Source organism: Prionailurus viverrinus, chromosome B2 (genome assembly GCF_022837055.1).
Source record: "Prionailurus viverrinus isolate Anna chromosome B2, UM_Priviv_1.0, whole genome shotgun sequence".
In the NCBI taxonomy this organism is placed as follows: Eukaryota; Metazoa; Chordata; class Mammalia; order Carnivora; family Felidae; genus Prionailurus; species Prionailurus viverrinus.
The window spans coordinates 72,203,436-72,229,673 of record NC_062565.1 but is presented as its reverse complement, the minus strand read 5'-3'; positions in this window follow the sequence as shown (position 1 = coordinate 72,229,673).

The following is a 26,238-nucleotide window of genomic DNA, read 5'->3' as shown; positions in this document are numbered from 1 at the left end:
GAGGGCACTGATAAGCTGTCCCTACTGGATCAGCTACCACCCTCCTTCTGGACAAAATCTTCAACTAATATTGGCAGAATCCACGGTGCACCTTCCGTGAAGATTCAAATAGACCCCTGAAAACCTCTCCCCAGAATTAATCAATATCTATAAATAAAGAAAGCTTTTAAGGCATCAAGCTCATAATAGAAGATTACAATGCTCAGGGCCTCATTATCACCTGCATTGTTGCTTCTAACTTTACTCTATTTTACCTACGAGAAAACCAGTGGCCTTGGATGGAGTTTTGTTCAAGATCTGTGAGCAATAAATGGCATTGTTATCCCTTGGCACTCTGTTGTTCCTAACCTCTATACACTACTGACATCCATTCCCATTGAGGCAAATCTTTCACTCTAATTGATACATGTAGTGTATTTTTTAGTATTCTAGTTGATAAGGCTAGCCAGTATTTTTTTTTTTTGCTTTCACTTAGAAAGAGCCTTAATAAACCTGAACACTAATGCCCCAGAGTTTTAATGAGAATCTTTCTTACTTTTCACAAACTTTAAAGACTGATTTGGATGACAAAGTTTTCTGCACATTTTACTTTGTTACAATATGCAAATGACTTGCTTCTCTTTTCTTCTCAAACCTCTTCAGAGGAGACAGCATCCACCAGTTAAAACTTTCAGCCTTAAAGGGATATAAAGTCTCCAAAGCAATATTGCAGTTTTGCTCAGACTTGGCATTCAGGGCACCTGACCTTGGAACAGGGGCTACATTTAGACCCGGCGAGGCTTCACGGTATCCTGAACTTCCCCAATGCAAAATTACATGCCAATTATGAGGTTTTCTCTGACTAACTGGCTACTTTCAAAATTCAATTCCAAATTTCTCTCTTATGTCTCAATCTCTATATGCTTCACTGAAAAGTGACAAACTTGATCTTCTTATTTGGAAAGATCGGGCTGACATAGCTTTTGGAACTTTAAAGAAAAGCTTGACAAAGCCCCTCGTGCTTGGACACTTGATCATCAACTCCCCTTTTTTCTCTTTGTATATGAGAAGGAAGGCAATGTCCTTGGAGTACTCATCCAAAAACATGGGGTCCATCATCAATTCATAGGATATTATAGCCAATGACTGGACTCTGTGGCACAAGGACCCCCTTTGCCTCAGAGCCATTCCTGCCACTGACCTTTTGGATAAGACCACTGAAGAAATCATCACAGGATCCCCTTTAACCATCCTGCGCCCCATGCAGAAGCCCCTCTGAATACTCACCCCCTCAATATCTTTTGGCCGGCCATCTCACCTTCTATGAAATCCTTTTGCCAACTGCTCCTCACGTAACTCTTCCTCACTGTGATAACCTAAGCCCCGCTGTCCTTCTCCCCTTTTTAGCTGATAAAACCCCTCACCCCTGCTTGGCGCCGACAAATCACCTTCTGATTCCCTGTGATAATTTACAGAAAACTCTAACCAATGCAGATTTTTCATGGTGTATTGATAGTCTTATTTAAAGGATGAAAATGGTGAATATCATACTGGGTATGCTATTGCAACAACTCCTTTTGAAGTTGTTAAGGTGGCAATTTTACCTTTGGCAGCTCTGGCCCAACAGGCTCAGTTGTATGCCCTTACTCAGGTTTGCACCTTAGCCAAGGGTGAAACTGCAAATATTTACACAGATAGGCGGTATGCCTTTGGGATAGCTCATGACTTTGAGACGTTATGGAAATAGCGAAGTTTCCTCTCCTCCATTGGGGATAAAATTAAAAATGGCTCCCATCTCCAAAATTTATCAGATGCCATACTTTTGCTCGCTGCTCTGGATATTATTATGAGTCCCGGGCTTTCCAGACTCGACCCCCAAAGGAAACTACCTTGCTGAGGTTTCAGCCAAAAATGTTTCTGTCAAGGACACCAATACCAACTCTCCATCATTGTCTAAAGGGATGTCCTCCTAAGTGATAATCTGGAAAAATTGGCCAGAGACACCCAACAATTGGCCCCAGAAAAGGAAAAAAAAAAAATATTGGAAATCTAATAATTATTGGTTTGATAAAAAGAGATAACTCTGGCTTGGACCATATAACAATCCAGCCCTACCAAAATTTCCCAAATTTCCACTACTTACCACTCACTGTACTAGAATTAAGCTATTGGTCTACTGACAAAATGATAGCACTCATGAACAAATATTGGTAGGAAAATATTAATAAGGCTGCAAGAAATGCCTATCTAGCTTGTCCTGCCTGTCCTAAATACAGTCCTTGGAAACCTGCCCACACTGCCCTACAGGATTTTAAATTGACCAATGGACCATTTGAGGTTTGATAAACAGATTTCATACAGTTTGTCCCATCCCATGGATCTGAATATGTTTTAGTCATAGTTTGTATGTTTTCTCACTGGAATGAAGCTTTCCCTTGTATATAGACCACTGCTGCTTCTGTGGCAAAAAGTCTGTTAGAAAAGACTATTACTACCTGGGGAACCCCACTTGAGTTTCGCAGCCACTTGATGACCCACTTCACTAGTCAAGTACTTTAATAGATGTGTGCTGTTTGGCTGGTCCTACAACACTTTACTTACCAACTTCAACCCTCAGAGCTAGTAGAATGCACTAACAGCACCATTCAGACTCAATCAACAAAATTTGTAGAGACCCTTCAAATGCCTTAGCTAAAAGCATTGCCATTGGTCCTTCTAAATATGAGATCCATCCCCTTTGGAACTCATAGACTCTCACCTTTTCAGATAGTCACAGGGCACCCGATGCACCTGGCCCTGCCTCTTTGGAGCCACAGCTGATAAAAGGAGATACACTCCAATACCGTAAAGACCTAATTGCCTTAGTTGAGAATAACCATGCTTTAGTAGAATAATGGTTTCACAGGACACTCCCACAAGACAAAGACCTTTAGCATCATACCTTGCCACCTAGAGATTTAGCCTATTGGAAAAGACACCTCCAAAAAGACTCTCTTCAACCTTGCTGGAAGGACCCCTACAGGTACTGTTAACCAACGCTGTGCTGTCAAACTTTAGGGAATAGACTCCTAGATTCGTGTGTCACATCTAAAGAAAACAGCAAACCCCAAATGGCCCTGCACACAAACTAGTGACCTAAAAGTAAATATTTCCAGTAACGAAACCAGATGGCATCTTATAAAGACAGCTTTCCCAAGATAACCAGACCAGTCTGTATACCTTTTTCTCATTGTTGCTTCCTACATTAATTTTTCTCTCTTTTTTGGAAAGACAATGATCTTACTGGTATTTCCCAATCTATTGCAAAAGGGAGAAACCTTTCTGACTGTTGGATCTGTCACCAGGAACTCCAATCTGTTCATGATATCTGAGATCCTTTAGTCTTACTGTAACCCATTTCTCTTGTAATCTATTTTGCATACTCAAATGGAATATGAATGGGACAAGTCCTCATTTAAGGTTTTTAGAAAAGACCCCTTAAGGATGGGATGGTGCTCACAGAATGTCATCCCAATTCCTCTGATCCCTGGCTTAAAAGGGCCAATTAGGAAATTCCAGCCAATGGATCTATCAATGACCAGACCTTAGTTGCAGTCATCTGTGCCCCACCTGGTATCTTTTTTGTTTGTGGTTAGCCTTTCCCAAGGGCATATGAATGTTTAGATAGCTGGTGAACTTACTTAGATGTTTAGCTGTCCCTGTCAACATCCATAATAAATCCGAAATCCCCCATTGATCTGCCCACTCATCCTCTAGAGCTACCTTAAACAGGAACTTCCAGGAAGTATTCATGACTGCAGGTTTGCCTTCATAGGGAGAGCCTTTCTCCCTTCTGTTGGAGTGTCAATGAGTACATGATTGGGAACTTCTTCTGAAATACAAGAGCTGGCTGATTCCATAGCCAAAGCAGTAACAGCCCAACAATGATCACTTGAGGCATTGGTTAAAGTAGTTTTGGACAATCGCATAGCCCTTGATTATTTACTTGCTGAACAAAAAGGTATTTGTGCAATTGCAAACACAACCTGTTGCACATGCCTCTGGACAGGTAGAAATTCAATTACACAAGATCAGGGAATAAGGCCACCCATTACAACAAATTTCATCTAATGACCTCTAGTCTTTTGACCTATTTAGCCAGTTACCTTCAGGTTTGGGCTCCTGGTTTTGAAGATGGTCTAAATTGGATTTATCATATTAGTTTTGATTCTGCTTTGCATAATTATTTTTAAGTTCTGTACCTGTCGCCTGTCAAACCTTTGTGAAAAAAGGCATACCCAATAGGGTGATGCTCGCTTAGTGCTTGGAGATGATCTCCAAAGTTTATCACCTTGATAAGACTTTAGAAAAGAAATGCTTGAGAGTTCTCTCTCTCCTAACCTTCCTTGCTACTCAAATGTGGCCTTAAGCAGTTTTCAACTGCTATGTACTTTCCCTCAAGGTACATGACAACCAGGAAAGGTCCTTTCTGGCACCAAGGGACAAAAACCACTAAATACAAAAAAAAACTTGACTCTAGATGAGCGCTGCTTTCTTTAAAAGATCTTGACCAAAAGGGGGAAATCTCTCTTCAGGGTCAAAAACATTTATCTTCTATTCTACCTCATCCTGAAAAATATCAGTTCTGAGACTAGGGAGGCAAAGAGGTAACTAAGGCATCCAGATAACTCTAGAAACAAGAAAAGCCCTTGATCACTTAAAAGACTCTGATTCTAGCTCTTCAAGAGTAAATCAACCTATGCCCGTTTAGCTTGGCTTTGTCGCTTAAAATTGCAGTGAGGAGAAATAAGAGTTATTGGTGTCTTTTGTTTGGGGGGTGTTTTGTTTTGTTTTGTTTTTAGCACAGAAAAATTTACACTTTTGCTCAAAGGCAGTCCTTTAAATTTCTCACTGATTCTGTCTCTTAAGGCTGAGGGCAGCCAATTTTGGCCTATAGTTGCAAGGCATAAAGGAGGGTCAAGGGCACAGAGAGAATGGAACGGGAATCTTGGGTGAAGAAATGGAAGCACGTGTACTGTCTGTTCTGAACCTCTTCCTGCAAGAGTCCTCAAAATACCAAGTGCTGCTACCATGTGTTTCCAGGCAATGCACATGCCCGCCCTTGCAAAATGACCTCCCACAGCCACCCGAATTCCCTCAGATGTCTTTTCAGAATTGAGACTAAAGGGCTTAAAGTACCAAAACCTGGAAGAATTAACCTGCTCATATGAATGAGTTGTAAATGTAAATGATGGTCTCAGATCTTTGTTTGAATTGAGGGAGAGCTTCAAAAACTGTAAGAATAAAGACAATCATGTAAACTCTAAGAATAAGGGGAAAGGGAGGGTTTGACACTGAAGAATAATAGTAAACCCAAAGCAGAGGCTACAGAGAGAGGAACGTTTCCAGGCATTTCACCCGGGTTTGGTTTACCTTTATCTGTGAGAAAGACCAAGCTATAGTACGAGGGACATTAACTAGCCAGGTTTGGTCAGGTCCAAGGCGTTACCTAGGACTGAGAGGTTTCCCAAGATGTGACACTTCCACTGCTAAAACCAGAAAAGCCACTGGCAAACAGGACTGTCACCTTAACTATACTTCATACCCAGGGGGCTCTAAGGAAGGTCACATTAGCCAGAAATCAGATTTCAGAGTAAAGGCCTCAGGGCACTTTCCATGATTTAAAGTTATGATTCCTGGGGTATTTAGTTTACTGGAGTTCCTGCCTTCCTTCCTCTGGCTCCTCACTGTGAGTGGATAGAAGGTACAGATCCATGAGCTTTATAAGTACAGTGGGCCTTTGAACAACTCAGGATTGAACTGAGCTGGTCCACTTACATGTGGATTTTTTGAATACAGTGTAATACTGTACATGTATTTTCTCTTCCTTATGATTTTCTTAATAACATTTCCCTTTCTCTAGCTTACCTTATTGTAAGAATAATACATTATTATTATACAATATTGTATTATTGTAAGAATAACACATTGACATGTATATGATACATGTTAATACGTTAACTGGCTGTTTACGTTGTTCATAAGGCGTCTGATCAGCAGTAGACTATTAGTAGTTAAGTTTTAGATAAGTCAAAAGTTGTATGTGGATTTTTGACTGTGATCGCTGTTTCTCACACATAGCGTGGCACAACAGCGATTCAGAATGGCTGGACCCAAGCCATTGGTCAGCCCCAGCTTCTCTCTCAAGCAATGTAGTTGTGTGCAAGGATCTAGAGGGGAAAAATGTAGCCTGACCAAAGAAACATGATACACTCCCCTGCAGTTCAATTACAAGTACAGTATAAAGTGTTGTTTTCAGGATCTTGACCTTTAAATAATAATTGAAGCGACCTTATTTTTACTTTCAAATGTAGCTATTTCGGAGGGGTGGTTACTTTTATATTATGGATTCTTATTTAATTTTGGTCTTCTGTGTTCCTTATTCCCATAAATGGCACCCACACTGCCCAAGCCGGAAGCCTACAATTGCCCTTCTCTTTTCCCCCCTTCCCCAACTAAAGTGACCATCTTATTTACTAATCCATCCTCTTCTCCCCACCCCTGATCAACTGGGTGTAAGCCCTCACTGTCACTCATAGCTTTTAGCAAAAACCTATTTGCTTATGTCCTCACTATTCCATTTTCCTCAAAGAATTAAAGAGACATTTTAAAGTACAAATGGAGACAGAAACATGTCTCCATCCTGCTTGAAAGGCTTTACTGATTCCCAGTTAGTGGCGGGAAAAGAACCAAGTCCTTAGCATTGTATACACAGTCCTTCCCATCTGGCCCTTACTCCTGGCTCCAGCCTCAGCTCCTGCTGTGCCCCTACCAGTCTCACAGGGATAGAAGCTTTATTTTTGCATCCCCAGCACTTATCCCACTCCCGGATTTGATAAATGTTTGCACAATAAGGGAAGGCTTGCATATATAATAAGAAGCGTGAATTTTAAAAAGATACTTTTTAGGGGCACCTGGGTGGCTCAGTCGGTTAAACATCCGACTTTGGCTCAGGTCATGATCTTGTGGTTCATGAGTTCGAGCCCCGCATAGGGTTCTATGCTGACAGCTTGGAGCCTGGAGCCTGCATCGGATTCTGTGTCTCCTCTCTCTGCCCCTCCCCTGCTCGTGCTCTGTCTGTCTCTCTCTCTCAAAAATAAATAAACCTAAATAAATAAATAAATAAATAAACAAACAAAGAAAAAATAAAAAGATACTTTGTAGCTCTGAATTTTCTATGAATGGTTCAAATTTATTTCAGATTGTCACATTGAAACTTCAAAGTTAGCTAAAGCTCAATTTCGACACTTAGAAAGTGGTCATAGAAAACATATTTTATATAGATGTACAGATATGTGTATATATGTGTGTATATTATGTATATGTATATATATATACATATACATATATATATACACATAGGCATATTTCATAGAAGATAAATATGTTTATCTCCTAAACATCTGTTTTAAGTTTTATCTGCTTCCTAAAAACATCATTTAGCACAATAAACATATTGACGTTTATATCTTTTTGCCAGATAAAAAATGAGATGTTTTTTATTAAAGAGTGACAATTAAAAATTAGAAAAATTGAAAATGAAGAGTACTGAAGACCACCCCCCCCCCAAAACAAAAAACAAACAAACAAAAAAAGGCTAGGCAAGGAGATACTGTGTTTGGAGGCCCAAGGAGTAAAGATCAGGCCAAAGGAAAGCATACCTGAACAAAGTGTAGCTATGACCTGATAGAAGGTCTTGTTGACCTATGTATGTGGCAACTCATTAGACATCATTTCAACCAGGTGCACACATTATCAAAGCTAAACTGAGTCCCTCCTATGTGCCAAGCACTATGCTGGGTGACAGGAGGCCTAGATGACCATGAAACAGATATTAAGGAGTTCACAATCTAGCAGGACAAATAAGCCGTTGATAATTATAATATGGTGGCATATTCAAAATGCTGTGAAACACAAAGAAGGAGCTTGAGTGTTGGGACCAACAAGGAGGCCAAATCAAGGAAAGCTTTTTAAGGGAGGTAGCATGAACCGGCCTTTAAGGAGAAACGGTGAAGCATTATCCATCAGAGGACCCAGTGTGAATACTGGCAAGAAGTTTGGGAATTCAGGGCATATTAGGTGCCAGATGAGAGGTGGGGTGGGGGTGAGGGCTGGTAATGAAGCTGGACAAGTAGGTGGAGGACAGATGATCCAGTGTGAAGGGCAATCTAAATAATTAATGGAGGACAGAAGTCATAAAGCCAGTACCCTAATCTGATGCTCAGAAACCAGACCTCTCCAGAGTGGAGAGGCACTGGATGCCTGTTTTTTATCCATGAAGCAATAGGGAATACTTGGCAAGGGTCATTTTGATTAAGTTTCGAAATATAGAATCACACTTTTCATTCAGTGCTGCAGATGTAGTCCTCTTCCTAACCACAGTTTTCCAAATGCTAGTCAAATAAATCATGTATAATCCAAACACAGGGATTTTCTAAATGTGGCCAGCCTCATTAGAGCTAGCTATTTGATCTTCTTTCCAGGAAAATGCGCTTTATTTGAGGATTGTGGGCTTCTTTCCCCCTTTTACATTTATGCATGTATTTATACTCCTACCACTTTCACAAATGACTTGGTGTAGTCTGTGCTATTTGCTATAGAATAAAATAAGGATAAAATAGAAGTAGAAATAATTATGACCAGGAAAAATCGGGGGAAAAAAAGTTCAATACCAAGGAAAAAAGAACACAAATGTACAGATGATAAGATCAGATATAATTCATCAGAGCTTCAAATCTAATGCTGAGCTTCCTGGAAATCAAAGCAAAAGGGGTATCCACCAGTCAGCTATCTGTTTTCACCAGGAGAAAGAACATAGCATACCAGTTGATCAGGAGACACGGGCTCTAGAACAGGTCTTCTCTAATTTGTGTGACCTTACGACAGTAACTGAGCCACTCTGTGCTTCAGAGTTCTCATCTGTGAAATGTATAATCATATTTCATGTGGTCTCATTCAGGAGGATCAACTGGAATTATAACACAGAAGTACTTTGAATAATTTAAAATGTCATACCAATGGATTATTATTTGTAACAGAATGCTGAAAAAATTGCCTTAGGAGTATTTGCTATCCATCTACAATGACGCAACTGCATGGCAACATCCCTGATGGCATGACAATCGTGTTGACATTCACACCAACTTGCAAATAAATCAAACACCAGCATCCCACAGGACTGTCATTTGTGTGGCTTTAGATAGTGCAATTCCTGGGACACATCAAGTCTGCCTCTTAATAGAAATAGCATCTCTGATTCTTATCAGCCCAGGCAAAAACATCTCTCTATCCTCCCACTATATATAATCATCTCCTTAGCTATTTAGTTATATGTTTATTTGGAACCTCAAGAGAGCAGAGCACTGAGTTAATCCATACTAATCACATTACTGTCCCATTTATGGAACATTATCACTGCTAACACATGCAAAAATCTTCTATTGATTTTTATATCAATTTACTCATTTCCCCCTATATCCACTACCATTGCCTTCCCTCATATGTGCACCCAATTTAATATTTGATGTACATCATTTTATTTGCATATTTCCTTATAAAATATGTATTTTCCTGCATGTCTTTATTTTAATGAACTTCTGTTTCCTACTTTCTCAGCAATGTTTTTAAGATATATACATGGTGGCCCATGGACATCTAGTCTACTCTGGTGATAGCATTCCCCACATTAACCTCCCCATATCCCTCATAACAGATACCCAGATTACCTCTATTTCCTTGCTCATAAATGTGTTGTCATAACATTGTTGAATGTTTCTCTGGGAATGATTGTTTAGACTCAAAAGCTTAACAATTCTAATTGAAATTATTGAAGAACAACTTAAATGAGAAATATTTATTGTAATAAAAAAGTTGAAATATGGTCTCTACCATCTAAGACAGGAAGAAGGGAGTAAAGGAAAATGAAATAAGGAATATAAGTGAGTTTAAAATGAAAAAAAAATTACATTTTTAAAAAATGTTTATTTATTTATGACAGAGAGAGACAAAGCATGAGTGGAGGAGGGGCAGAGAAAGAGGGAAACAGAAGCCGAAGTAGGTTCCAGGTTCTGAGCCATCAGCACAGAGCTGATGCAGGGCTCGAACTTCTGAACTGCAAGGTCATGACCTGAAGTTGGATGCTTAACCCACTGAGCCACCCAGGCATCCCCAAAGTTACTTTTTATAGAAGGAAAATAATAGAAGAATCATCAATATAGATGTGTCTGTTGGAGAAGAAAATTGACAAGCCGTGACCACCGGTTGACCCAAGCGATTGGACCCAAGCAATTGGAGGGTCCTCACTCCTCCCCCTGTGCTTGAAATGTACACTCTCCCCACCATTCCCACAGTGGGAGCTGTTTGCAAGGACATAGCCTTGAGAGAGCAATGTGTTGTTGAGACCACCTAGGCGGTATATGTGATGAAAACCAGTTAAGGTCTCTCTACAAATTTTTTAAGATTTGGTGGATGGTTGAAGAGATCTACTCATCTTGTGGCTGCCTAAGACAAACCTCAGAGTAAGTTCCCTTCTTTACTAAACATGCTCACCTACAAATTTGGAGTGGTCTGCCTCTCTCCTCAGTCTCCTCTTCCCCTGTGTATACGAGTGTCAGTTTGCAAACCAACAGCCTGGAGAGTACGCGACAGGAAGAGTATGGGGAAAACTGGCTGAATTATAGGAATATCCATTTTCCTTTTGATATTTCTGGGGTATGTGTAGTGGGAAGTAAAGAAGATGAAAGACTGGCAAGATCCATGGTTGACTTCTGGAATTGATTTCTTAACTTAAATGAAAATACAGTTACATCATGTATGTTGCTCACCCACATCGCTGTATGTCATGCTCACTTATGCAACAGCAATAGTCTTTCCCTTTCCCTTGCAACTGGTTACATGAACTGCCAAGCCTCCTCTGCTTCTGCTCTGGGAATCCAAGATCTACTTGGGCCTTTTTTCCCTTTCCCACCCTACTAATGATTGGCCTCAGGACATGTTTATGTTATGACTTCTGAGTTCAAAAATATTCAGTCTCCTCATCCAGGGACACCTGCTCACTAAATGTACAAGCAAATATACAAGCCAGATCTAATTTTTTCTATTTCTCAATATTACAAATCCTTCTAAACCTGGATTGCAAAAGAGGACTGAATATCCCCTGAGCAAATTTCAATAATATGATGAGTTTGAGTAAGTCAAGAGTCCTGTGAGATGCTGGTGTTCAATTTAAGGTAAACTTAGTGGTGACCAAGGCATTCCACATTCTTATTTTCCTTGCTTCCACTCTTCTTCTCCCATTTATTGTGCTGTTTCAAATAATAAGGAGGAAATTAAGGCAGCAAAACCATTTATAGATAAGAAAAATAAGATTAATCGATTGCTGAGATTGTAACATCTATCCCAATATCAAAACTAGAATACAGATGATCCCATTTCCCCTTATTCGTTGCTTTGGTTAATTGTTCACATTCCCAATTTTTATTTTGTGTCTCTGTGGTAAGTTAATGTAATTTTTTGTAATTTTTTTCGGGCAGGTATTCTCTTACCCAATTCCATTAGGCCTGGTCTTGAAAGTGTTTCACATTGACATCTCCCCCTTTGTTGCCTGATCCAAATCTCAGTGCAAACAAAAGGGATAAAGTGGGAAAATAGATGTATCTCAGTCATTAAAACCAATGTGCTGGGGCAAGAAGCTCATCTGTGTCATTAAAATGCACCAAAGAGCAGTAAAATTTGGGGTGAATCTTAGGACATTCCTAGACCCCCTTTTCCTCATTAGTACAATGAGAATTTTAGTGAGATAAGTTCTAAATATCATCTCATTCTCCACTTCTCCCACTGCTGATGGTCCTCTTTGGAGGAGTTTTCCTTTACAGCAATCACAAATAAATTATGGAAAAGCTGTGTATCTAGATACACATAGGTAAGTGTTGTACATGATATCATTGACTCTCCATTATGTCCTGGGCATTTCACATTCATTGTTTCATTTAACCTTCAAAATAATGTTGCAAGGTATTAGTAATCACATTTTACATAAGAGAAAACAGAAATCTAGACAGACTAAGCAAGTTGCATGAGAACCCACAGTTAGGACGCGATGGAGCTTGGGGTCAAGTGGGTCAGCCCCCATCTCTACACTCTTTACATTAAAACATACTGTCAATCATGCAAATCAGGGCAAACCAATGTGCAGACTGTAAAGGCCAAAATTATTCTCATTCTATTCTAAATACCACCAAAGAAATGTTAAAGTGTTTGTGTTGTACTAGAAATTAAGTATTCCAAAAAGTTATCATAGGATCTTGAATTTGCAGGAAGAGATGGAAAGAGAGAGAGATGCCAAACTGAGTCAATAAAAGGAGTTCAGAGGAGAGGGCTTATTTTGGGCTGGGACTTTCTGGGCTGCTTCACAGAGATAATAGAACTTAAAAGTTATGGGGCCCAGAGAAAATGTCTTTGTCTAATAAGCAGAACACGAGCTTATATATTATTTAGGATGCTTCCAACTTCATAAAACAGATAATATACAACTCAGATTGGCTTACATATTAAGGAAAATGTATCTCATATAGCAAGAACTCTCAAGGTCAGATGGCTTCTGGATTAACCTCATGCTCTAGAATATCACCAGGACCCATGATTTTTGCACCCTCATGGTTTGCCCTTTTACTCCTAGTTTTTCTATGGTTGCAAGAAAGCTACTGTAGTTCATGATATTAAATGCAGACATAACCATATCCAGAGGAAAAATACGTATTGCTTCTTCCCATGAACTTATTTATTTATGTATGTATGTATTTATTTTAAATGTTTATTTTTGAGAGACAGAGACAGAGTGCGAGCAGGGGAGGGGCAGAGAGAGAGGGAGACACAGAATCCAAAGCAGGCTCCAGGCTCCGGGCTGTCAGCACAGAGCCCAACGCAGGGCTCGAACTCATAGACTGGGAGATCATGACCTGAGCTGAAGTCAGACCCTTAACCAACTGAGCCACCCAGGCGCCCCTTCCCATGAATTTATTTTTAAGACCAAAGATATATTTCCTAGAGTCTCCTAGCAGATTTCCCTTCATGTTGCATTTGCCAGAAGATATATGCCCAGGCCTAAACCAATCACTGACAGATGAATGAGACCAAGTTGGGCTTAGGCCAATCAGGATTAACCCCTAGAACTGAGAACAGAGCCACTCTTCTCTGAGTCTCTTGGAGGAGGGTTGGGTGCCCTTAGAGAATTAGAGTCCTGTCCCCGGGAAGAAGGGGGGAAGGTAACGAGTAGGTAATTAGTGTGGCTACCTAGCACACCAAGATAAGGAGGGAGTAATGTTCTGGAAACATCACCATAGCAAGGGAAGGCGCTAATGGGGACAGGATTGGATCAATAGGTAAATAGACCAAAATGAGAATTTTCAGGGCTACAAAGATAAAAGAACTTATCTTTGGGCAAGCAGAAAGATGCTATATTATTTCCTTCACATGCCAGGAAAATAGATTATTATCAAGGGATTTTAGCACAGTTTGTATTGTCTGGATGATTAACTCTTTTAATTTCTCTCTCTCTCTCTCTCTCTCTCTCTCTCTCTCTCTCTCTACCTACCTCTACACCCAACATGGGGCTTGAACTCATGACCCCAATATCAAGAGTTGCATGCTCTTCCAAATGAGTCAGCCAGGCGCCCTGTAACTCATTTTTTAATATTCTCCCAAATCATGTCTTTTTTTTCATTTTCAAAATTGTTTTAAATGTCTAATACATTGCCAGCAGTTTTCTTGTTCCTTTACTGTTGACTGTGTCTTTCATGCATAATTGGTTATTTTCTGACCATTGGATTCTGCAACGTAGGGATGAAATGACAGACTTGAAGATATAGGCCATCAGGTATAAACTCTAACACAGAAACAGACAAAAGGGAAAGTTTTCCAAGTTCAGTCTTGCCAAGAAGAAGAGATCTCTTGAGACTCAGCAAAATCTCAAGGCCAATAAGTATAACAAGAAATACATTAATGACAGCTAACATTTATTGTTTATGTTGTACCGAGCACTGTACCAAACACTTTTCCATATATTAACTCATTCATTCCTCACAATAACCCCACAAAGTAGGTACAAGGTCTTCATCTATAAAATGGGGATAATAACTAAGGCATGGAACAGTTAAATGACATTTCCATGATCACACGAGTAATAAGTAAATGGCAGGTCCAAGATTCAGAATTGGGTAGTTACGCTCTCTTTCCATTACTGTCGCTTTGAGAAGGTACAAATCAGAATAAAGTTTTGCTACAAGTCAATGACAGAAACAACTCATATTTATTAAGTACTTATTAAATGTCTGGCATTGTACTAAGCACTTTCAAGCATCTAACATTTACTCATCAGAGCAATCATGCAAAGTATTATTATTCCTATTTTGTAGGTAGAGAAACCAAGGCTTAGAAAGATTAAGCGATTATGTACAAAATTACACAGTGCATGACAGAGCCAGGATTCAAATTCAGATCTGAATAACTCCAAAGCCAATGCCCTTACTTATGCAAACAATGGAAATAAACTTTCAGATGGGGTGAATTACCATTCAAAGACCAAAAGAACACACAGGCGTTAAAAGTCAAATATATACCAGACACTGTCACAGGTGCTTTTTCATCATTATTTCACTTCATCTCTGTTACTAACATTTTGTTAGGATTAGGTCTCACTTCTGAAAACTTGGGATGACATTAGGTATTATTCTTGTCCAGACAAAGATTCATGAGATATAAACTCTTAAAAAATATAATTACCTTTAAAAAGCTGTACAGATTTTGAAAAGAAAAAAAAAAAAGAGGCCTAGGATGGTTGAGTCAGAAGACCTAAATTCCAGTTTCTGCTCTGAAAATAAACAGCAGTGCAGTTTGGGACAAGTTAGTTTTCTGGACTCAGTTTCTTCATGTACAAGGTGGCACAGGTTGGCCTGAATGATATCATTCTAAAAACAAGACTGTCCTCTTAGGGATTGCTGCAATGTATGATTCAGGGAGAGAGCAATTCACTGGCTCCTGGTGGCTCGTGAATATCAAAATCACTCAGCTCACAGCGTGAGACATAATAAAAGGGAGTTGCACTTTATCAACATCTCCCTTGATTCCTACTCACGTGCCCACTTCACTATTTGGATTCGTACTCACGAACTAAAATGCGAGTGGCAGGCCCCTTAAATCAGACTGTCCACTTGCACCGTTTCCCTGTCACTCCCCTTCCCAATCCCCCCACCCCGCTTCTATCTCCCGGTGTTTGACCCTCATTTGCCTTCCTTGACTGTTTCTCTTCAACCCCTTGTAAAGACTCAGGCACTCAGCAAGTACTTATCAAGTGTTCACAGGGTATATCTAACAAGGGCTCTTTTCTTCCATATTTCTTTTAATCAAAAAGTCACCTCCTTAAAAAAAAAAATCAAAATTTGATGGGTACCTGGGTGGCTCAGTTGGTCAAGTGTCCGACTTCCGCTCAGGTCATGATCTTGTGGTTCATGAGTTCAAGCTCCACGTCGAGCTCGCTGCTGTCAGTGCAGAGCCCATTTCATTTTCTCTGCCCCTCTCTCTCTGCCCCTCCCCCACTTGCACTCGCTCAAAAATAAACATTTAAAAAATCAAAATTTGACCATTTACTGTTGACAGCCATGTTTCCTAAGCATGCTTCATGATGGGAAACATGTGGGTACTTATTCAAACTATGGATCTTCAGGAATCTCCCCTGAAGAATCTAGTTCAGAAGGTCTATGGTGGGGCCTTAGAGAATCCATGTTTTTCACAAATATGCCAGGCGTTCTTATTATCAAGCCAGTTTTGGAAAGACTCCTGTGAAGTATAAGAAAGGAATCAGGCATTGTGAGTGTGACACTAAGAAGTTAACTATTATAAAACCTTAAGAAGCTTGTAATCTATTTGGGGAAACTAGATCCATATATGTAAAATAACGGTTGTCATTACAAGGTGGGATAAATAAATGCGTTAGACCATAAAAGTGCATAAGACCAGAATAAGTTCAGGGGGAGAAGAGAGCTCTGGGCTGGGCCCAGAAGGAAGACTTGGGCTATGCTGCTGAAGACACAAGGACATGATTAAGTATGGAGAGCATGGAGGGAGGAGTGCATGGAATGGCAGAAATGTCAGCAAACATGGAGCAAAGGAAATACATAAGAGAGGAGTTGCTAAATTTCAGCTTAATCATGTAGGGGCTGGGGAACCATTCAAGATGTTTGAGTTAGGGGGCAACAGAGAAAACAATGTTGCTAGCAGATGAGTCTGGCTATCACGTTTGTCAGTGGCTCAGAAGTTCTCACCTAGAGGGCCCAGTCCCACCTCAAGTTTCCGATGGAGAAGCATGAGAATTTGCATTTCTAAAAAGTTTCCAAGCAATACAGATGCTGCTAGTCCAGGAACCACGCATTGAGAACCACTGTTGTACCAGTGATGGATTGGAGAGCACAATAAAGAGGTGGGGATGCCTGAGTGCCAAGACAATAGTGGTGGTTTTAAAATAGGAACAAAAGGAAGGAATTATGAAAGAAACTGATGTGTGGTACGGATGGGTGTGGATAGGCAAAGCAGGAAGAAAGGGAGATAAAATTATTTAGAGTTCAAATCTGTGGACCAAAATAGCACAAAAAAGAAAAGAAGAATGTTGAATATGGAGCCATCTTGATTTTAGGAAGATGAAAAGTTCAGTCTGTCATAAGGAGCTGCTGCTTGACTTGAATCCTTGTCCTGTTCCATGTGGCCCCTGATCGCAGACAATTAAGCAGCAAGGACCAGCCGGTGAGGACAAAAGGAATGCAGAGATTCACAAGAGTGCAAGAAAGTGCTCTGGGCGCTCACTGGATAGATTGGGTAATCAGTGAGTGACAATGTCTTCCAACCTGACCTGACCCAGTTAGCCATCAGTCCCTGGCTGAGCCCTGCAGCATTGTTTCAAATCAGTCATTTACGTAAACTCCCACCCAAACCAGAATATCCTGCTTAGGACCAGAACCACAACTGTTGTCACTGTCAATCCACTCCTACCTGCTGGCTGTGAACCTTGACTCACTAGGCCACAGCTCCCAAACTTCAGGGATGGGTGACATCTCAGTATCTCTTGTCCTTACCACAAGGGGGCCCTTTCCAGCCCTACAGAGAATTCTGGCTAGCCTCAGAGTATGGAGAAGCCTCCAGCCCAGGGTGGGGAGAATATCTGGTTATGACAGAGTCAGCCCTTGGGGAGTCCCCACCAGAAGGGGAACCAGGATCCCCTCAGAGACAGCAACAGAGTGGGGAGAGAGGACAGCACTCCCACATCCTGCCCTCACCAGCCTCCCAGATCCTGCAGGCACACTGGGGCACACTGCTTGCCCCTTGTGTTCTGTCAACACTTCTATGTACTTGCTCTATCATAGTATCAATGAGAACTAGAAAGTCAATGCTAGGACATCTGGGCTACAGCCCAAAAAATATATATATATATATTCCTTTTCATATTATGGAAGAGGAGAAGCACCGAAATAAGCACCTGGAGGGCAGGAACTTCAGTTTACTTCATTTATTTGAATATAGACATACTTCGTGTAGGGGCATGTAACATGTGATGCCTCTGTGGAAAGGTAAATCCCTAATTCTGTATGAAATCCTCCCTGTCAGTTAAGGTTATTTCTGGAAAAAATGGTCTGCATCTGTCAACATCCTTCATTCCTACAATCCAAGTGTTGCAAAGTGAGTCACTTGGAATGGGTGGTGACCATGAAGGACATCTTATTTTGTCTACTACTCTAGGATTACATCAGTCCATTGTGCTTGCCAGGTTGCTGATACAGCCAATATTGGTTCTCTCTGTATTCAACCTATATTTATCAAGTGTCAGCTATGGAGCAGGCATTATATTAGGCTCTGAGAATATAGTAGTGAACAAAACTGATAAAAAAGCTTTACATCCTGGCAACCGGTATTATACTGAGGGTGGGGGAGGGAAAGAGGGATAAATAGTAAAATAAAAACAAAAATCTAAATCCGTTCCAGGGAATGTTAGACGGACAAATACACAAAAAATAATAAAGCAGCAAGGAAGGGGATTATGGAGTGGAAGGGGAAGGGGATAATGACTTTAAATATGCTATTTAAGGAAGGCTTCATTAGGAAAATGACACTTGAACAAACAGAGGAAGATGAGGGAAAAAGCCTAGTGGCTACCAAGGAGAAAGCATTCTAGAAGAGGGAACAGCAAGTCCAAGCGCCATAAGGTAGGAGTGTGCCTACCACACTCAAGATACGCCTGCATACAGCAGGAGCCCTATCCTTCACGGACATGGGCATTTACTCTGAATTAGATGGGAGTCAGTTGGAAGGTACTGAAGAGAGAGCAAAGTGCCTGACTCATATTGGAACAAATCACTCTGGCTGTCCTATAAAGAGCAGAACATGTAGGGACAAGAGTGAAAGCAGAGCAAACAGTTAGAAAGTTATTGCAATGACCCAAGGTGACGTAGGTGCTGGTGGGGAGGAATGTTTGAATTCTAGATATATATTGAAAATGGAATCAACAGAATTTTCTGGTTAAATAGCCTTTGTCTCCGCCCTGAAATATTAATTAAACCTACTCACAAAGATAATAGGTTGGCCACCACACATCAGGGACAGCTTAAATGTGAACCCAAATTTCAATTGCCAAATCTAATATCAAATTGCTGATAAAAAAAAGTTTCCTTGATGGTATCACAATCTTTATTTATCTATGGGTTTATGTTATTAGTTATGTTTTAGGATAAATATTAACTTCCATTCCCATCAGTTCTGAATTATTTTACACAAAACAAAAAAGAGAGAAATATCCTTGTACATTCACATCATAGGATATTACACAGGAATTAAAAATAATATTTATGAAGGGTTTAAATGACTTAGGAAAATGCTTGAGAAAGGTAGGTGGAAAAATAAAGAGTATAAAGTTATAAACATATTATCTCGGTACAAATATGCCAACTGTTAATAGTAATTAACTGACGATGATGGGACTGGGAGTTATTTATGCTTCTATTATACTTTTCAAGTAGATTAAGATGAGACTATTATTTTCCTTTGATAGTAACATTAAAAAAAAACCACTATTGAATATTTCACGAGCAACAGTCTCTATCCATAGTTGCTTTACATGTACCCAACAAGATGAGATAGAGGCAATGTACCAGGTTTATTTAGGCTGATCAGAGTGCCACCAAAGGGAAGAGAGGCAGCATGCGCAAGTCCCCACACATATGCAACCCCAGTGTTCCCAACTCTTCTCCAAAGGTGTCTTTTCACACCACCCCATGCTTCACCACCAAACTTCTATTATATTTTCCTCCCTCTAGTCCATAGTTGCTCCATGACTAATTATCATTTTCTTCATCTGCATATGCTTTAAAAAAATTTTTTTTGGTAATGTTCATTTATTTTTGAGAGAGAGACAGAGACAAAGACAGAGTGTGAGCGGGGGAGGGGCAGAGAGAGAAGGAGACACAGAATCTGAAACAGGCTCCAGGCTCTGAGCTGTCAGCACAGAGCCCGACACGGGGCTCGAACCCACAAACTGTGAGATCATGACCTGTGAAGTTGGACGCTCAACCAACTGAGCCACCCAGGCGCCCCTGCATATGCTTTTTATTTTCAAAGAGGATTATAATATCCTTAAACTAAGTGGAGACTTTGGAACAGAGTTTCCACTGGATCCTCTGTTCCACTTGATAGAAAGCCAACTGTGTTCCTGCCTCTTGTAGTAGCAAGAATGTAAACCATTCACAATCACCTCCTCATTTCACCTATGACTACAGGGGCTGGCTGACCTTGTTATCTCAAATTGGCTAATTTAGTGTTTTTCTAATAACATAGTACACAAATTACTCCCATATATACACCCATACGGCTCTACAAACATTGTAACATAATAAACATTATTATTACGTTTACTAAACAACTAGTCAATATGATTACTAATACATTTCTCTTTTCAAAACAATACACTTTCTTTCTGGACAAGTAGAGCAGAGAGGAAGAAAGGAAGAAAATAAAGAGGAAGGGCAAAGAACCATAGAAAGCATCCCAAACTTGTTTGCAATACTTTGGGAAAGTAGCATCAATTAAAAATCCTCCAAAATGCCATGACAAGAAAAAGCAGAATATTTTTATTCTCTCTGTGTCACTCAATACCTAGTAGTCCTAGGAGGCCCTGAATACAGGGAAAGAATCCCTGACTGAAGCAAAGTAAGAAAGAGTATTGCCGTATCTTCTTATAAATTTTAGTGCTGTTCATCATGTATTTTTTAGCCCTCTTTCTGGACGCATGATCATTACATTAAACCATGCAACTTCTTTAGCCAATGAATTGTGAAAAGGATGGGCACAGAGCCCAATGCAGGCCTTGAACTCATGAATTGTGAGATCATGTCCTGAGCTGAAACCAAGAGTCAGACGCTTAACTGACTGAGCCACCCGGGTGCCCCTTCGAGTGGTAATTTTAAGAAGCAATAATTTATCATGCTTTCCCTTTCTGTCTGCCACAGCAAACAGTGGGGCACCAGATAGCCTGGGTCCAAGAGTGAGGGCAATGCAGAGCAACATCCTACTCCTCCCTCTCCCACAGACATTAGTGAGAAATAAAATTTCATTGTTTAAAGCTATGGACATCTTTCAGGGTTACTTGTTACCATGGCAAAACCTAACCTACCCTGATTGATACTGATACTCGTTTAATAGCAAATGCTGGTGTGAAAATTAAAAGGAAATCTCATTTAGAATGGAGTCAGGAGGTTGGGCAGTGGGAGCTCTTATGTCCTAACACTGTTGCTAATTACAAATCCAACAGAAGAGATGGACCTAGCATATGGATACTACTTTGCTATCTCAGTAAGAAGAAAAGCTTTCCTCCTTCTCCTGGCAACAGCTCAGCCAATGAAAAGCCACTATACTTTAAACTGCCACTTTACTCCAATAGACTTTTTGTTTATATCAGCCTTCCAAACATCCCCTTCCTCTACAAAAGTGCTCCTCTGTCTTGTTCTGTGGACTTGCCTATGATTCTGCTGTAGCTTGCTTGTTCCAGATTGCAATTCTCTGCTATTCCCAAATAAAACCATCTTTTGCTGGTAAAATAACTGTCAGTTTTATTTTTTAAGATTAACACTGGCTTCCTCTGGAATTTCCAACAATTGAGATCAAGTAAATCGGAGATCATGAAGGCTAACAAATTCACAAGAAGGTAAGTGTAAAGAGTAAACATTGCAAGCTTCAGACTGCTGTCCTTAAAAAGTTCTGCTTGGAAGGTTGCCTTTGGCCAGAATCTTGGAACTCAGATTTGAGGAGTGTTCCCACCATTGCCTAAATAATGAGTAGGCTCCCAGTGCCTGATTTGTGAGGTACAAACAATGTGGTGTATGCTAAATACCTCCTTTCCTTCTGGGAGCCTAAAATTTCAGCACATGTTAGGCAGTACATGACCAGTCCCCCAAGACACTTAGAGTGACAAGTCTGTAATAAGCTTCTGTGGTAGACAACATTTAGTAGGTATTGTCACAACTTATCGCTGGGCAATTAAGTGCATCCTATGAGTCACTGGGAAAGGGCACTTGGAAACCTGTGGCTTGTTTCCTGCAGACTTTGCTTCATGCACCTTCACACCTTCACACCTTTTCCCTTTGCTGATTTTGCTTTATATCCATCCACTAGTAATAAATCATGGCCATGAATGTGACCAAATCCTGTGAGTTCTAGCAAATCATCAAACTTTGGGGGTGATCTTAGAAACCTCCAACACAGTTAGAAACCAATGACAGAATTAGACAACAAAAGAGATTTTAATTCAAAAACTTCAAGTACTAGAATTGCAGATATGGAAAATAAAATTGTTCCATGTAAAATGACTAAAGAAATAAATGATAAGAATCACACATTTGAGGAGGAAGCAAATAACCATCAAGGAAGAACAAGCAGATTTGAAAAGTAACCAAAGGAAATTTCTAAAAATGAAAAAGTTTAAAGAGATAATGGCTGAGAATTTTTCAGAATTAAGAAGATATATGATTCCACAGACTTGGGAAGCATAATATATACCAAACAAGATTAAAAACAAAACAAAATCAATAACTGGCCATATTTTAGTGAAACAGATCACAGAGCTTTAGATATTAAAAGTAGCCACAGGAAAAAGGAAGATCACTTATATAGAAATAGATGGATATTAGAAATAATAATCAGATGGACAGACCCTGAAAAAAACAATCTTCATGAAAACAAGGCTGAATTAAAACATTTTCAAGTAAGCAAAAAGATAATTTTATTATCAGTGGATTTTTGCTAAAGCAATTTTCCAAAAGCATACTTCAAAAAGAGAGGAGATCCTCTCAAAAGCATAATTTGAGGTACAAGGAATGTATAAAATAGCAAATGTTTCTGTGAATCTAAGTAAGTATTTCTGTATAAAATCCTAATAGTAGTCTTGGGGTTATAATAGGATAAAACTAAAATATACCACGATTGTCACAGAAGTTGTGCTAATGTGGTTAAAATACATTACAATCTTTCTTGTTTGGTTGAGAAGGGTGAGATACTTAAGTCTTTGTTAAATTAAATAATGGTAACATTTAAGACTAATCACTAAAAACAAACCAAAAAAACCAAGACTCTAAACTTTCCAAGCCATCAGAGGGAAAATTATAGAATAGAACAACAAACACAAAACTAAAAAGGAGGGGGAGGGAGGAACAAGAATAAAGGAGGGGCGCCTGGGTGGTTCAGTCGGTTAAGCATCCAACTTCATCTCAGTTCAGGATCTCAGAGTGGATTCGAGCCCCGCATCGGGCTCTGTGCTGACAGCTTGCTCAGAGTGTGGAGCCTACTTCGGATTCTGTGTCTCCTTCTCTCTCTGCCCCTCCCCCACTCATGCACTGTCTCACTCTCTCAAAAATAAATAAATGTAAACAAAAAAAGTTAAAAAATAAAGGAAGGACACAAATGGATCAGATAGAAATGCAAACATATTATAGTAGAAACATATTTACTATAATCATAACAAATATTAATAGATTAAATTTCTCAGGCAAAAGAGACAAATTATCAATGACTGGATATAAAGTAAAATTCAGTATGTTATTTACAAAGGATATTCCTAAAAGGCCATAGAAGAGCTGAGTTAAAATTACACACACACACACACACACACACACACACACACACACACAATCAGGGAACTATTAACCAAGAGAAACCTGAAAAGGCCACATTTAGAAGAAGAATAAATACATATTTAGAAATTGAGGAGATCCCTATGAAATGGTAAACATCATACTTAACCAGGAAGATAAAAAAACTAATTATGCATGCACCTAGCGAAATAGCCTCAAAATATATAAGGCAAAAATGAACATAACTTAGCAACTAAAAGTGGTATTTTAAACATATTTATATATTGTCATCCTGACTGGATAGCTTGTCCCTTATCTAAGGTTTTATTGTTTCAGAAAACATGCGATACATTGTAATTTTTCCATTTAACATAATGGAAAATAGGCTCCTGGTTAGGAGATATTTTTACACAGACATCTGGTTTTTCAAAAACAGATTAAATAGGAGACACCAACATACTGTTCAAGAATAATTTTTAAAGAGCAAAACAAAGGTAATTTAGATCAACCCTCCTAAGGACAAACTTTAAAAAATTGGGAAAAAAATAATCATAAAAAAAGTTAACATTTAGTGGTAGGGAGCCTCAAAGATGACCCATGATGATTTCTGCCTTCTGGTAGTCATACCCTCAAGAGTAATTTAAAAAGTATTTTGAATAAATGAAAATACAACATATCTAAATTTGTGGGATGCAGCAAAAGCAATGCACAGAGAAAAATCTATAATATTGAATGCGTATGTTAGAAAAGAAGAAGGTTCTACAATCAGTGATCCAAGTTTCTACTTTAGGAAACTAAAAAAAGAAAAGCAAACTAAATCCAAAGTAAGAAGAAGAAAAGAAATAATAAGTAGAGCAGAAATAGATGAAATTGAAAGCAGGAAATCAATAGAGAAAACTCAATGAAACCAAAAGCTGATGCTTTAAAAGATCAATAAAATCAACAAGCTTCTAGTCCAACAAAGCATAAAACAGAGAGGACACAAATATCAGAATTTAATATCAGAAATAATAATACTAATATCAGAAAAAAAAAAAAAGAAAGGACTTAACTACAGATTCTGTGGACATTAAAAGGATACTAAAGGAATAGCATGAACAACTCTATGCTCACAAATTTGATAAACTAGATGAAATGGACCAATTTCTTGGAAAACACAATTTGCCAAAACTCACACAAGAAGAAATAAACAATCTGAATAGGTTTGTATCTATTAAAGAAACTGAATCAATATTTCATGACCTTCCAGATGGGATCCCAGGACCAGAGGCGTTCACTGGTGAATTCTACCAATTATATAAGAAAGAATTTTGTACAAGCTCTTTCAGAACACAGAAGCATAGGGAATACTTCCTAACTCATGCTATAGGGCCAGCATTACCTTTATACCAAAACCAAAGACAGGGGTGCCTAAATGCCTCAGTCGGTTGAGCATCGGACTCTTGATTTCAGTTCAGGTCATGATCTCATGGTTGTGGGATCGAGCCCTGATGGACTCTGTGCTGGGCATGGAGCCTACTTGGGATTCTCTCTCTCTCTCCCTCTCCCTCTGCCCCTCCCCTGCTCATGCATGGTCTCTCTCTCTTTCAAAAAAAAAAACAAAAAACAAAAAAAAACCCCAAATACAGGAAACCTATAGATCAATATCTCTCATGAATATAGATGCAAAAATCCTCAATAAAATATTAGCAAATGTATAAAAAGAATTATACACCACAACTCAATAGGATTTATCCCAAGTATGCAAGGCTGGTCCAACATTCAAAAATCAATTAATGTAATCAATCACATCAACAGGCTACAAAAGAAAATTCACATGATCATTATTAACAGATGCAAAAAAGCAATCTACAAAGTCTAACATCAATTCACGATTAAAAAAAAAAAAACAACTAAGAATAAAGGGGAACTTCCTCAACTTAATAAAGAATATCTATAAAAAAAACCATACAGCTAACTAACATCATAGTTAATGCTGAGAAACTTGAAGCTTTCCTACTAAGATCAGAAACAAGGCAAAAAGTCCCTTCACCACTCCTTTCAATAGCATATTGGAAGTGCTAGCTAATGCAAGACAAGAAGGGAGCCTGGTTAGCTCAGTTAGATGAAGAGCATGTGACTCTTGATCTCGGGGTTGTGAGCTGCAGCTCCATATTGGGTATAGAAATTACTTTAAAAACCAAACCAAACCAAACCAAAAAGAAGAAACAAAGGTATGCATATTGGGAGGGAATAAATAAACAGTCTTGTTTGCAGATGATATGATCATCTATGTAGAAGACACAAAAGAACCAAAAACTCCTGGAACTAATAAACAATTATAGAAAGGTTGCAGGATACAAGGTTAATATACAAAAGTCCATCATTGTCCTATATAATAGCAATAGACAAGTGGAATTTGAAATTAAAAAAACACAATACCATTTACATTAGCACCCTCAAAAATTAAATAATTGGGAATAAATCTCATAATATATATACGAGGTCTATATGAAAAAAACTACAAAACTCTGATGAAAAAAATCAAGGAAGAATAAATGGAGAAATATTCCAATCATGGATAGGAAGACTCAATATTGTCAAAATGTCAGTTCTTCCCAACTTGATCTACTAACTGAATGCAATCCCAATCAAAATCCCAGCAAGTTTTCTTATGGTTATTGACAAACCAATTCTAAGGTTTATATGGAAAGGAAAAAATACCAATAGTCAACACAATATTGAAGAAGACAAAGTTGGAGAATTGATACTATCCAACCTTAAGACCTACTATAAAGTGACAGCAATCAAGACAGCATGGTATTGGTGAGGGGATAAACGAATTTTGTTAATTCTTCACAAAAATTAACTCAAAGTGGATCACAAATCTAAATGTAATGTAAACCGCAAAATGGTAAAACTCTAGAAGATAACACAGCAAGAAACAGATGACCTTGGGTGTGGTGATGACTTTTCAGCACGATCCATTTAAGAAATAATTGACAAGCTGGAGAACATTAAGATTAAAAACTTCTGCTCTGTGAGAGACAATATCAAGAAAATGAGAAGACAATTGAATGAGAAA